The 15,000-nt window shown below is 39.4% G+C and overlaps 1 protein-coding gene across 2 annotated transcripts in view; it reads left to right on the top strand.

Moving 5' to 3' along the window:
• The window catches only part of LOC122252993 (uncharacterized), a 96,953-nt gene that overhangs the window by 61,782 nt on the left and 20,171 nt on the right, over positions 1 to 15,000 (top strand). Inside the window, exon 1 of one of the 2 annotated variants that reach the window (XM_086533665.1) lies at positions 6,318 to 6,337. The exons of the other annotated variant lie outside the window; for it this stretch is intronic. The gene's annotated coding sequence lies outside the window, so the exon portion shown is untranslated. Of the gene's footprint in view, positions 1 to 6,317; positions 6,338 to 15,000 lie in introns of those variants that run through there. 2 annotated transcript variants of the gene reach the window in all.

The following is a 15,000-nucleotide window of genomic DNA, read 5'->3' as shown; positions in this document are numbered from 1 at the left end:
TCCCGCCCATTTCGATTCTAGTCCCGCCCACTTCGAGTTACTTCCCGCCCATTTCGAGCTTCTTCCCGCCCATTTCGAGTTTATTCCCATCTATTAAGAGTAATTTCCCGTCCAATTAGGATGAGATTCCCTTATCACCCATAGTCGTTGCCTCTTCTTCCAATTTTACTCATGGAATTCCCTCGCCGTAAAAATAACCGACTTCAGTCCTTTTAAATTTTTGCCGCCGGTTTACCTTGACTTTTATTACAAATTATACGGCTCTGAATATGCATTCGTTGATGTGTTCTTTGTTTGTTTTATTTTGTTTTGGTTCTTCATTTTTTTCTATGTGTTTTTTTTTTTTTATCCCTTCTTTTATTTTAATCATTGCGGTTATTAATTATTGTATGTGGTATGTTTATATCATCGTTTGAATTATTATAGTTATCTTATTATGATTATTATGGTGATCATATTATTGTAATTCTTATGGTTAGTTCATCATTATAATTATCATAGTAAATTCATTATAGGAGATAGAGATAAAGCCATGAAATATACGTGAACGAAAAGATCTCATTGTCTTTCGAATCTTTCCCGTGAAAGATCGTTCACCTGTTAAAAAATCCTTCACATGATGAGGTCACTGAACGCATTGCATACACGTGTACACCAAACATATTGCAAGAAACTTACACGGTAAACACACGGCAACATAAGTACGCGCAAAACACATTGAAATCTTAGGCTATACACAGGCTATCAATCATTACGTATGATAAAAAAAAATAATTGCTTATAAACATTACAAAATCTGCGTTTTTGTGTTGTATGTTGTGTGTGTGAGTAGATATATTTCTGTAGACAAATAGGCATTTAAAGATTAGATGTTTTTGTTGTTGTTTGTTTGTTTGTATATTTGTATCTAATTTATATTTTCTTTTCTTCCTTATTCCTCTCGCCTTGTACTTTCTTTCTTGTCAAGTAAAACGAAGAATTATCTTAAAGCAAACAGACTCAATCCCATTAAAAGAAGAGGTATAAAGAATATTTTCAAATAGAAGTTGATGAAATAAAAGATAGAAAATGAAGCAGTATGCGCGTGCGCGCGCACACACACACACACACACACAAACGGACATATGTATAAGTTAGAACGTACATCTCAGTATCTACTTGAAATTCCTTCATCATAATTTCCCAACATTTACCTCGGTGCATGACATTCTGAGGTAACCATGCAACACAAACAGACCTTGTGGCGAGAAGTGCATGACCAAACCATGACAGCTTCCCAAGGTTCTTTTAAAAAACGACTAGAACTCCTTTGAAGACGAATCGAAACCCGTTGTTTTGATAAATTCGAATAAAACAAATGCTCAGAGGAAAGTGCAAACAGTTGAATCCCTTTTCTCTCTCTCTCTAAAAAAAATGCAAAATGCCATGCAGTATTGTCAAAGGTCATGCAGTATTCAAAGCCAGAGGGAAATGTAATATCTGCATGGCGTGTGTGTTGTGTGTTTTAGATTGTTTTATTGTCTCTATTCATGCGTTAGGATTTGACGCATCTGCATGACGGATATAGCCTAATGGCATACTTTCTAATTTATTCCTGAATATATTTACCAATTCTATGCCTAATATCCTGCTGATATAATCCGTGCATTTTAAATGAAATTTAAACATGACGTACCATTCTGATGATGATGATGATAGTAATAATAGTTATGGTGATAAAGAAACAATATTGAAAACATAGGCCTATGATAAATGGCTTGCAACTTACATTAAACTCTGTTATGCAATTTAAGGCCTAACAATATCTCGTTATGTCTTCACGGTAATCGTGAAGGGGGCCGAATAAGGGGGGTTATAAGAGAGAGGGAGAGATGGGGGAGATTGTTAGTGGGGGGTAGGGAGAGGGAGAGTAAGAGCGATAGACTGTTAGTAGGGGTAGGAGGAGGGACCGGGGGTGAGGGAGAGACTTTTAGTAGGGGTAGGGAGATGGACAAGGGGGGGGGCGCTGTTAGTGGGGATTGGTGGAGGGGGAAGAGTGAGAACGAGAGGGGGGGGAGCAGGCTGTCAGATGATGTGGTCTGACTTTCCCTCTCTGTGATAGGGTGACCTTCGTGGCGAGAGCAAACTCGTTAGCGTTTTTCGAGAAGTGTGTGTGTGTGTGTGTGTGTGTGTGTGTGTGTGTGAGTGAGTGACTGAGCGAGAGTCTTGGTCTCTGTCAATATCTCCGTCTCTGTTAATGTGTCTCTCTAGTCGTGTGTAGGTAGGTGTGTTTCGAATTTGTGTGTGTATGTGTGTGTGTGTGTGTGTGTGTGTGTGTGTGTGTGTGTGTGTGTGTGTGTGTGTGTGCATGTGTGCATATATGAATGCTTAGGAAGATGCATCTAAAAAAGAACAACCAACAATATACGAATGCGCATTACATATGCATGTACCGGAGCGCCACTAAAGACTTGGTCGCTTTCAGCCACACGCCCCTATGCAAAATATACACGTACAAAAAGTCACACAAAAAAAAAAACATCAAGAAAAAAAAAACAAAAAACACATGTATACCCACCGTACGTCCACATCTCCAACGTAATTAAACCAATCTAAAAGAACAGTAATTAGAAGGATCTCATTATTCATTTGAGTTACAAAGCAATTCAATTAAAAAAAAAAAAAGACGCCAGGACATTTGACTATTGCAGCTGCCTGATTTGCAATATCCTCTGTTGACAAATGAATGTCAAGGTCACATTGGTAGGTGTGCTGTGCGTTTGTGTAAAGTGTGCTATGATTCGTCAATGTGGATTACGTGTTCAGTTGTCGACCAATGGGAAGCGGGGTTTCAAATGCATGTTACTTCAAATGCGTAGAGAGGGGAGGAGTGGGAGAGAGAGAGGGGTGGGGGTGGGGGGATGGAAGAGAAGGAGAAGAGAGTAGAGAAGAAAAGAGAGAGAGAGGGGGGGGGAGAGAGAAAGAGAAGAGAGTAGAGAAGGAAAGAGAGAGAGAGAGAGGGGGGGGGAGTGTGGAAAGAGAAGGAGAAGAGAGTAGAGAAGCAAAGAGAGAGACAGAGGGGAGGGGGGGGGGAGAACGAAGGGAAAGAGATGAGAGTAGAGAAGCGAAGAGAGAGACAGAGGGGAAGTGGGAGAACGAAGTCAGAGGGAAAGAGAAGAGAATAGAGAGAGAAAGAGATAGAGGTAGGAAGGGAAAAGATAAGTCCCAATGCTTTTGTGATGGGAAGAACGTAGAGAACGTAATTAAGATAAACATTTAAGAAGATATAGGTACCAAGATAGTATCTAAACATTGCTAAAGGAAGTGGAGAAAGCCAGCCAGACATTTCATTCGGATTTTATTATTAGTGTCAGCACGTTATAGGTTAAAGAGCCTTGCCCTAGTTTAACACTTGTGCTATAGAATTTAATGAAAATGTACACGCACCCGCACGCGCGTACACACAAATGTACACATACATACATACATGCATATATATACGCACATATATACATACAGAGAGAGAGGGAGAGAGCGGAGCATATGTTACAATAACAGTATTAACAGTCTGCGTAATAGGTTTGCCGTTGACAAAGAACAGATGTGGGAGGCGAGGGGACAGTAAATGGAATAAATGGTGATGATGACGGAAAAGGGAAATTAACGGGTAACGGGGAGTAAAGGCGCTGTCACACTAGCCTATTTTCCGTCGTTTTATTTCGTCAATTTTCAAAAATTGTCAATTTCAAGAGGGCGCGCAGCACACGAGCCCTCCCTCGGCTTTAGTAAGTATGCGAGACTTGCTTAGTAATTTGTAGACAATGGGCGCCGAACAAACGATAGCGCGTTATGCTAGACTTTAGCCGTTTGAGGCTGTCGAGCGTCACAAGAAAAAACCAAGAAAATATTCTAATTCAAGTATTTTTTTCCTGAAAGGCCTGTATCCATTCCACAGTCATTTATTTTCAAAACTGAGGTAAAATAGCGCGCTTCTTGCTGACGGATGTAAACAACCTGGGGGGGGGGCGTGAGCTATCAGGGGGCGGGGTCATCTTTAAATCCATTTTTATCTATAAAATAAATTTCGATTTAGAGTTTCTCTTTTCTAATTTTTAAGCTATTTAGTAAAATGTAATATTTGCTGATTGGGTTTAAAATTATATGATTAAAACAAATACGAACATTCAAAATATTGTTCTTGAGTGATTTCACTTGGCCATAGACGACGGGATTGTTTCAACGACGAGAAACTTCGGAATACAGTCTGACTAAAAAGAGCATTTCGCTCGAAAAAACATGCTTTTTCTATATGACCTTAAGAGGGAAACAGAAAGAGGGGAAAGGTTAGAAAAAATGCGGTGTGATGATAACTATTAGGTTTAGATATTGGGGGGATAAATAAATTAAGTGAGTATGGTATTATGACACGCAACGAATCGGAAAATGTATTTCTTTTGAAGAAATTACAGGTCCTTTTCACCCCCCCCCCCCTTTCCTTTCCCTGCCTCTCCCATCCCCTTCCCACCTCCTCCTCTCCCTAATCCCCCCTCCCCTCCCTCCCATTCCCTTTGATAAACTATAGAGAAACCAATTGCCCCTCTCCCCACCTACCCTCTCCTGCCCTATACATCTTTCCTTATAGAGGCTCTGTCCCTCCCCCCCTCTTTCCCCCCTACCTTTAACCCCTCACTTTCACACCAGTAGCGATTGTCACTCTTGTAGCGAAGTGTTTGGTTTCTCCATTTCCGTATTTTTTCATCCTCCTTTTCTCTTTTCTCTCTTTCTTGTTTCTCCTAAACTCTCTTTTTTTCCTTTTGTTTGTCTTCTACCCTCTCTTTCTCGTCTTTTCCGTCGCATCACCTTTCCTTTCCTTTCTATATTCTCCTCTTTTTTTCTCTTTCCCTCTCTTCTCCTTACTGTTCTCTCCCTTTTCTCTCCATTCTCCCTCCTCTTTTCAATTCTTCCCCTCTTGCTCCCCTCTTTCTATCCCCATCCTCTTCTCACCTCCCCTTTCCTCTCTCCTCTCTCTGTATTCATCTTACCTCCTTTCTTCCCCCTCTCCCTTTGCCCCTCTCCTATGTCTCTAGAACTAAACCGCATGGGCCTCCTATGTGACGAAATCAATACGGCAAATAAAAAAAATGCTCACGAGTTGGCAACATGGAGCGCCGTTGCGGAAGCTGCTGTGATTATTTTCGTAAGTGTGATTATTGTTATTATTTATTCATTTATTTTTGGTATCTTGTAAATGTTATGTGAAGCTTCGATTCGCTTGTTCCTTTTTTATGTTTTTTGTTGTTGTTCTGTCTTGTTTGTTTAGTTTGTTAGTGTTGTTTCTGGAATAGTCTTGTGAAATAGGAGTTGCCAATTGTTTACATTTTTCTTGGGAAATAGGGGAATTATCAGTAATATTATCAGCAGATTAGTTTTAGTAATATTATATTTCTAGACCGATACAAAGGAATTTAGCATGAATAGATATAAACTGATTTATTATGGATTATCCACTCAATGCATATCACACAGTACTAGTGATGGATGTGCCCGTGCTTATCCAATTATCCGAATATCCTAGTAATTGGATTCCTGTGAGATAGAAAAAAAAGTTGCCGGAACTAAGCCGGACTTTAGTCACATATCCAGCTGTTCCTACAATGGGTATTACATCCGGATAAATGCACTTGGTATTTTGGTCCGATTTGCTCAATTTTTCTTCTTATTTTCTAACTCAGAAGAATATTTTTTGTTGGTTTAGTTGATGGATTTATTTTTTTTCACCTTTTGTGCTTATTGGTTTGAGTCGTTTATATGTTTTCGTGTTTTTTCTCGTGGGTTTTATGTTCTGGCGGTAAAAAAAATAGGCGACCTGGCATCCATTCTCGTGTTCGAATCCTTTAAGCCATAAAGAAGGTTAACGAAATACCAGATATTTTCACAATTTGTCATCGGACTGTTGCCAAGTCTGGCCGGATAATTTAGGAGAATAGTAAACCCCATAACGACATATTTTGTTGTTGGAATTTAGCTCGGCCTCCCGTCAAAATTGTGTGTATATGTCCGAATATATCGTCGCGTCCACGCATTCGGACACAGAATACGTTTATTTCGGTACCATCAAAATATCACGAAATTCGCACTTATTATTTTTTTTCTCTCTCTCTTCTTCTTCTCCAAATTCACCAACAATTGAAAAAAAAAACATATTTGGATAAACATCAGAATATGATAACACGAGAGTGACAGATAGATACAAATACAAGTAAAATATATATACTAATATATTTTTTATTTGATTTTTCCAGGTGAGAAGAACGAAGCTAATTCTTTGACGAAGAAAAGATTACAACTTTAATAAGTGGTTAGTAACATGAATTATATTAATATAGGATTTTCTTAAGTCTCCCTTTTGTTTTGTGGTATGTGGTTATGTGTTTATGAAGGTTTATTGACTTTGAATATAATAGATTGTTATTTTTGTGAAGTTGTGATGTATTTATGTTACGATGGTAATTATTCTTATTGCCATAATTTTACGTTGTTTTTTTTTTACGTTGTTGCTGTTGTTAAATATTGTATCTGGTTTTGTTGGATATTAGCAGATGCTCAATAATTATTATGTCAGTGTTTGTGAAAATAGCTATCATGAATATGAAATAAGGTATTAGAGCATTTTATTGTTGATATTTGCATATATCGTTTGCGACCTGCATGATGAAAATATGTGATTATTTTAGTTTGCATGATATATACATATATATGTATATACATATATATATATATATATATATATATATATATATATATATGTTTGTGTGTGTGTGTGTGTGCGTGTGTGTGTGTGTGTGTGTATGTGTATGTGTATGTGTATGTGTATGTGTATGTGTATGTGTATGTGTATGCGTGTGTGTGTGTGCGTGTGTGTGTGTGTGTGTGTGTGTGTGTGTGTGTGTGTGTGTGTGTGTGTGTGGGTATCCTAAATCGACTTGATTACTTTTCCATAATTAGTTGTTATGATGATATAGCATACAATCATATTTTGTTCAATATTTAATGTCTTGAAACGTGAGTATTTGTTCTTACGTATTTTGACTTAATTCTTAAAAAAGAATAATAGTAATAATAATAATAATAATAATTTAACCGACACCCAAACAAACATTCCACATTTAAATATCCACTTAAATCCTGTAAATTTTGTTATATCATCGAAAATTCCAGCAAAATGTTGGTACAGTGAATAGGCTACATTTTCTCACGTGGTTAAAGGTATGAATAGGTTAAACAGTGTGTTTTGTTTGCCTTTTATGGTTGACGGATTGGTTGTATTGAGGTTGGAAGATTGGTAGATTAGGATTGAGGTGGTGGTTTGTGGTCTATTTTTTTTTTTATGTTTTGTTTTAGTTTATTTTTCTTTGGTTTGTCTTTATTTGTTTATTTTTTCCCATTTTCTTTGCGTTTTTCTTGTGACTTTTCTAGTATCATTTTTTTTTTTCAATTTTGCTTTTGTACCTATTTTTCTCTTTTTTTATTTTTCTTTCATTTTTCTTCTTTTCTTTTCTCTTTTTTTGTGGCTGTTCTCCTATATTCTTTGTTTCTTTCTCTACTTCCGTCTTAACTTTGTATCGGTCATTTTCTTTCTTTATTCGTCTCCTTCCTTTTTTTTCTTTTTCTTCTCATTCTTAGTCGTTTTTTTCCTTCGCCTTCTTCTTCTTGCTCTCCTACTTTTTTTTCTCATTATTCTTTGCTTTTTTTCCTTTCCTTCGTCTTCTCTGTCTTCTCCTTTTTTCCTTCCATTTCTATCTTTCTTTATGTCTTTTGTTTCATTTTTTTCTAACAAATGGCAGTTCTTTCAGTAAAATACAACCAGCTTTAATTCATTTCCTAAATTTGCAGTTTTATTATTATTTTTTTTTTTTCAAAAGAAATTTCCTATGAATAAGACTTCGTAGAAACGAGCGTTAAATATTAAAATGCATATCTAGGAATAAATGAATTATGTTATTAAACGAAGAAATAAAATGTTTGGCTATTTTTAGTAACACGTTTTATCCCTGGCTGTTTTGCTGTTTGTGTTTTGTTTTGTTTTCTTATCTCTTGTATTATGATTTGTTTGTTTGTTGTCTTGCATCGTTGTTGTTGTTGATATAATTATTACAATTATTGTTGTTATAGATGTTATTATTACTAATTATCATTATTACATTAATTTGTTGTTGCTGTTGTGATTATTATTGCTGATGTTACAATCGTCATTATCATTATGATTGTTGGTATCATCAACATTATCATCATTAATACATAACTAAAACTAAGATCTCATCAATATAAGACATAAATATTATATGATGTTGTTAGATACTACTCTCATGTATTATGACTGGAGATGATTGATGTTGCTAATATAATAAACCAGGGCTTCGTTATAACAATGTTTTAATTACTTTTGCTCTAAAAATGCACGCGCGGGTAATCACGAAATGACGCTATTTTGGTGTAAAGAAAACGGCGTTTGCGGTAATGAGAAAGGGGGGAGGGGGGTGAGGAGGGAAGGAAGGAGAAGGGGGTATAAAGGAAAATAGGAATGGGAGAGAGAGAAAGATGGAGGGAAGGAGACGGGGGTATAAAGGAAAATAGGAATGGGAGAGAGAAAGATGGAGGGAAGGAGACGGGGGTATAAAGGAAAATGGGAATGGGAGAGAGAAAGATGGAGGGAAGGAGACGGGGGTATAAAGGAAAATGGGAATGGGAGAGAGAAAGATGGAGGGAAGGAGACGGGGGTATAAAGGAAAATGGGAATGGGAGAGAGAAAGATGGAGGGAAGGAGACGGGGGTATAAAGGAAAATGGGAATGGGAGAGAGAAAGATGGAGGGAAGGAGACGGGGGTATAAAGGAAAATAGGAATGGGAGGGAGAAAGATGGAGGGAAGGAGACGGGGGTATAAAGGAAAATAGGAATGGGAGAGAGAAAGATGGAGGGAAGGAGACGGGGGGGGGGGGGTATAAAGGAAAATAGGAATGGGAGAGAGAAAGATGGAAGGAAGAAGAAAGAGAGATAGAGTGAAGGGGAGAAAGATATATATAAAAAAATAGGTGTACAGGAAGAGAAAAGGAAAGATAGAGAGAGAAAGAAAAAAAAATGGAATGGGTAAAAATAGGAAGAGAAGATTAGATATAGATAAGAAAATGAGGGAAAGACGAATTGAGAAATATAGAGATATGACCAGAGACATAGAGAGAATAAATAGGAGAGAAACGCAGGCAAAGTGAGATAGAAAGAAATAGAGAGAGGGAGAGAGAGAGAGTCATAACGACAATAAAGAAATGAAAGTAATTTTGATAATGGCTGTGATGATAATGGTGATGATTTAGAGTGATTGAAATTGAGTTCAACACTATGCTCGTAATAATGAAAATGGCTTTAACAACATTTATATCACCTGCTCTTTTGTTGTTCTCATTCTTGCCGTTGTTATATTGTTCTTATTTGTTCTTATTCTTGTTACTGTTGTTGTTTTAAATCTCATTGTCACCATATTTGTTTATATACAATTTTCAATAACTAGATCGTGTTGTTCCCATATAACATTGCAAGTTATTTCGACATTATTATTAGCAATATTGAGCATCATGCAAGAACAGCGATATAATGAAAGTTGTTATTAACTGCCATTCAAAGGCAATCTACTACAGATACTTCGGATCATATAGAAAGTGAGGCAGAGGCGTGTTGCAGAGTCATTGCAAGTTGAATGACTTTGCGACGTCTCTTAAGTTCACACCTGCGTGACCTACCTTATTGCTATACGTTTCTTTCATCATCATCATCATCTCTCTCTCTCTCTCTTTGTCTCCTTCTCTTTCTTTTTTTTTCTTTCTCTTTCTTTCTCTCTTTTTTCTCTTTCTCTCTCTTTTTCTCTTTCTCTCTCTCTCTCTCTTTTCTCTCTCTCTCTCTCTTTTCTCTCTCTCTCTCTCTTTCTCTCTCTCTCTCTCTCTCTCTCTCTCTCTCTCTCTCTCTCTCTCTCTCTCTCTCTCTCTCTCTCTCTCTCTCTCTCTCTCTCTCTCTCTCTCTCTCTCTCTCTCTCTCTCTCTCTCTCTCTCTCTCTCTTAGTTTTTGTCTCCATATATGTGAATTATTACTATTGTTGCTGTTATTATTATCATCATCATTATTATTACTATTATTATTATTGTTGCTGTTATTCGCCGTAATTGTTAAACCACTGTCGTCATTATTATCAACATCGTCACCGCCTATCTCTTTTCTCTCCTTCTCCCTCTTCCTCTTCTTTCACCTCTTCCACTTCCTCTCCTTTCTATTCGTCTTTCTTCTCTTCCATCTCTCTCTCTATTCTTTCCTCGAATTCTCCCTTTTTTCGTCTCTCTCTCTCTCTCTCTCTCTCTCTCTCTCTCTCTCTCTCTCTCTCTCTCTCTCTCTCTCTCTCTCTCTCTCTCTCTCTCTCATCCTCTCTCTCTCTTTCTCTCTCTCTCTCTCTCTCTCTCTCTCTCTCTCTCTCTCTCCTTCTTTCTCCCTCTCTCTTCCTCTCTCTCCCTCTCTCTTCCTCTCTCTCTCCCTCTCTCTTCCTCTCTCTCTCTCACTCTCTCTCTCTCTCTCTCTCTCTCTCTCTCTCTCTCTCTCTCTCTCTCTCTCTCTCTCTCTCTCTCTCTCTCTCTCTCTCTCTCTCTCTCTCTCTCTCTCTCTCTTTTATCATCTTTCTTTCACCCTTCCCTTTCCTCTGTTATTGATTTTTACATTTTATATTTATGTTTAAAAGTCATCGAATTCGTTGTGTGTGTGTGTGTGTGTGTGTGTGTGTGTGTGTGTGTGTGTGTGTGTGTGTGTGTGTGTGTGTGTGTGTGTAGAAAGAGATGGAGGGAGGAAGATAGAAAAATAAAAAGGAAATAGAAAAAAGACAATTCGCGAAAGAATTAAATTTCTTATAATATGAAAAAATAAATAATCGAAAAAGAATAGATTTAAAGAATATAATTAAACAACAACATAGCATATGAAAGAACCGCACGTTAACGCAGAGCCAGTCCTCCAACTCATACCCCCTCCCCCTACCCATACCCCCTCCTCCTCCTCCCTATCTCTCCTGCTTCCTCCCCCTCCACCCTTCCTCCCTCCAACTTTTTCCCCTTCTCCCTCTCCCTCTGCCTTTCCCCTCATCCACCCCTTCTCCCTCCCCCTTCCTCTCCCCCTCCCTCCCCCTCCCCCTCCCCCTCCCCTCCCTACCCCCTCCTTGCAGTTTACCGCATTAATGATCGACCAGAAGATTCTAGAAGAGGTCACGGTCACGTGATAAGTGGTCACGTGACTTGTCTTGCACGAAGACGTCTGCAGGGAAGAGAGGAGTGATTATTGTCCTCTCTCTCTCTTCTCTTTCTCTCTCTCTCTCTCTCTCTCTCTCTCTCTCTTTCTCTCTTTCTCTCTTTCTCTCTTTCTCTCTTTCTCTCTTTCTCTCTTTCTCTCTTTTCTCCTTCTCTCTCTCCTCTCTCTCTATTCTCCCTCTCTTTCTCTCTCTTCTTCTCTCTCTCCTCTCTCTCTCTCTCTCTCTCTCTCTCTCTCTCTCTCTCTCTCTCTCTCTCTCTCTCTCTCTCTCTCTCTCTCTCTCTCTCTCTCTCTCTCTCTCTCTCTCTCTCTCTCTCTCTCTCTCTTCCCTCCCTCTCTCTCTCCCTGTCTCTCTAACCCTCTCTCTCTCTCTTTATCTATCTATCTCGTTTGTACGTAGTATGTATATTTACTTAGTATGTCTATGTATATAGTGTATGTGTTTGTTTGTGTGAATGTGCGTAATGTGTGCGCGTTCATACGTGTATCAAAATCGCATTGCATGAAGTGCAATATCGCGGTCGTACCTTTGCAACCGAACAACACACAAACTATCAGCCGCCATTACGTGATCGAACTTGGTAACAAGCGGCGACCGTGTAGACATCATTAACAGGAAGTGAGTGGGAGAGGGAGATGGGGGCGGGAGGGAGGGAGGGAGGGAGGGTGGGAGGGAGGGAGGGGGGAGGGAGGGAGAGAGGGAGGGTGGGAGGGAGGGAGAGAGAGATGGGGGCAGGAGGGAGGGAGGGAGGGAGGGGGGTGGGAGGGAGGGGGGTGGGAGGGAGGGAAGGAAGGAGGGAGGGAGGGAGGGATGGGGGCAGGGAGAGAGTGAGGGAGGGAGAGATGGGGGCTGGAGGGAGAGAGGGATAAATGGGGGGCGAGGGAGGTAGGGAGGGACTAACCGAAGGAAGAAGAAAGAGAGAGAGAGAAATATGAAGAGGATGACAGACAAACAAACAAAAGACAAACGACACATAGAACCCAAGCTACGAAGAATTAGGGGAAAAAAAAAGGAGAGAGCGAAAGAGCAGGACAGAGAGCGAAAGAGAAAGGAGAACGAAAGATTAAAGAGAGCGAAAGAGAAACGAGAGCGAAAGAGCAGGACAGAGAGCAAAAGAGAAACGAGAGCGAAAAAGCAGGACAGAGAGCGAAAGAGAAAGGAGAGCGAAAGATTAAAGAGAGCGACAGAGCAGGACAGAGAGCAAAAGAGAAACGAGAGCGAAAGATTAAAGAGAGCGACAGAGCAGGACAGAGAGCAAAAGAACAGGACAGAGATCGAAAGAGAAAGGAGAGCGAAAGATTAAAGAGAGCGAAAGGGGTTGTGTCTGAAGGTCGGCCGTGCATTGATTACCTTAACACACTGCTGCGCTTGTATGTAATGCACTCTAGCCTTGACACCATTGTCTTGGAAGAAGGTCAGTGCCAACACGTCTGCCATTGTTGGAAATGAGGGTGTCAGGGCTTGCGTTAGAGACACCTTTTCATTCTTCGTTTTCCATTCCTTTTTTTTTTTTCCATTTTTTTTCGTTTTTTTTCGTTTTTTTTTTTTTTTTTTTGCATTTTTTTATATGTTGTATTAGATTCTTGTTGCGTGCGGCTGCGTTTTGGCGTATTGCAACAAAAGGCCTTGCATATTTTTCATAGTGAACTATAAAGTGTTCGGTTGTTGCAATTGTTTATTGTTGTTGTTTTTACTTTTGTTGTTGTTGTTGTTTACTGTATTATCGATATTTTGAATATTGTTCATTAGTTATACGTATTTATCTACTTCGATTGGAATGAATAACCATTAACGTATTTATCTCTATGATAAAAGAATACCGATTACTGTTAAACCTAATTGTCACTTCTCTCTCTCTCTCTCTCTCTCTCTCTCTCTCTCTCTCTCTCTCTCTCTCTCTCTCTCTCTCTCTCTCTCTCTCTCTCTCTCTCTCTCTCTCTCTCTCTCTCTCTCTCTCTCTCTTTAAGAAGTCAATACTTATAAAGAAATGAACGATAAACCACAAATCAATTTTATAAACGAATGAATCTGGCAATAGTCGAAGTGTTTTGTTTCTTTTTCTCTCTTTATTCGCCATATTTATTTGTTGTTGTGATTTTATAGAGGTTGTTTATACGTTATTGTTTACCAATCATATAATTCATATGTTTCTTTTTTTTTTTGTTAATTTTTTTTTTTTTTGTAGTCATTCTTATCGATAATTTCAAAAAAACACATAAGTGAAATTCATTAAGGTTCATAATGATGATGATGATTGTAATAATGTACAAATACAAGTACAAGTACAAATGAATAAAAGACCCCCCCTTCCTCTCACCCCATCCCCTCTCCCTCCCCATCCCCTCTCCCTCTCCTCTCCCTCCCTCCCCCTCCAACCTACCACCCCTCCTCCCTCCTCCCCCCTTCCCCCAGGTGACGTAACACAGTGCCACCTTATCCCCTCCGCGTTTGGCTTCGATCACCTGTAACGCGACACGTAACACACCTGGGCGCTTCCGAAAGGGGGTCTGGTGGTCGTCGCTTTAGGTCGAGTTTCCCTTGGCGTGAGCTTGGGTCCGTCGCCCTTATGGAGGTTGTTGGAATGAACGTTCTCTTTCTTTCTCTCTCTCTTTCTCTTTCTCAATTTCTCTCTCTCTCTCTCTCTCTCTCTCTCTCTCTCTCTCTCTCTCTATCTCTATCTCTATCTCTTTCTCTCTCTCTCTCTCTCTCTCTCTCTCTCTCTCTCTCTCTCTCTCTCTCTCTCTCTCTCTCTCTCTCTCTCTCTCTCTCTCTCTCTCTCTCTTATTTGCTCTTTCGGAAGAATTCTATAATATATAAGCCTGGAGATGAGATCCTTGAGGAGGCTGTGAGATGCTGGGATGTGTTGATTGTTTTTTTGTTTCTTCTTTTGTTTTCGTTTTTCGCTTTTTTTTATGAGGGAAGGACAGGAGTTAGTAATCAGGAGGGAGTGTTGTTGTTTGTATGTGTGTGTGTGTGTATGTTTATGTGTATGTGTGTGTGCTTGTGCGTGTGTCTTTATGAATGTGTGTGTGCATGTTCCTGATCTTACGTATCCACATGTGCATAGACCTTAGTAGCCTTCGAAAGCAATTCTCACCAACGGGAACTCAAGGGAGAAAAAAATTGCGTTTAATTTCTAAATCATTATGCATCATTTCTTTTCCGCTTGGCCTGAGGTGTCGATGGGCCGGATTTAGGGATAATGGGATAATGGGATATGGGATATGGATATGGGATGGGATGGGGGTGGGGTGGGGGGTTGGAGGTTCGTAATTACGTTCTCTCGCTTTCTCTTTTTTTTGAGTTCTGTTTCTTTCTAGTTTTTGCTCTGGTCTCTCTCTCTCTCTCTCTCTCTCTCTCTCTCTCTCTCTCTCTCTCTCTCTCTCTCTCTCTCTCTCTCTCTCTCTCTCTCTCTCTCTTGTTCTTTAGTTGTTGTTTTTTTCTTTTATCTTTCTTTTTTCTCGTGTTCTCTCCTCTCATTCTTTCCCAAGTTGCCTTTCTTTTTCTCTGTCTCCTTTTGTTTGGTGTCTCTCTCTTTCCCTCCTTTTCTATTTACTTTTTTTCTCCTTTTTTGGTTTTCTTTTTTCTCTTTCCCTTTTTATCTCGTTTTCTTATATTCTCCTTCTCTTTCTCCTCCTCCTCCTCCTTCTTCTTTTCCTTCTCCTCCTCCTTTTCCTCCTCCTCTTCC

Source organism: Penaeus japonicus, unplaced genomic scaffold, assembly GCF_977035675.1.
Source record: "Penaeus japonicus unplaced genomic scaffold, GWHDUDI00000001_assembly GWHDUDI00000039, whole genome shotgun sequence".
Taxonomy (NCBI): Eukaryota; Metazoa; Arthropoda; class Malacostraca; order Decapoda; family Penaeidae; genus Penaeus; species Penaeus japonicus.
Note: the sequence above shows the minus strand (reverse complement) of the source record. Positions and strands in the feature narration are given on the sequence as shown.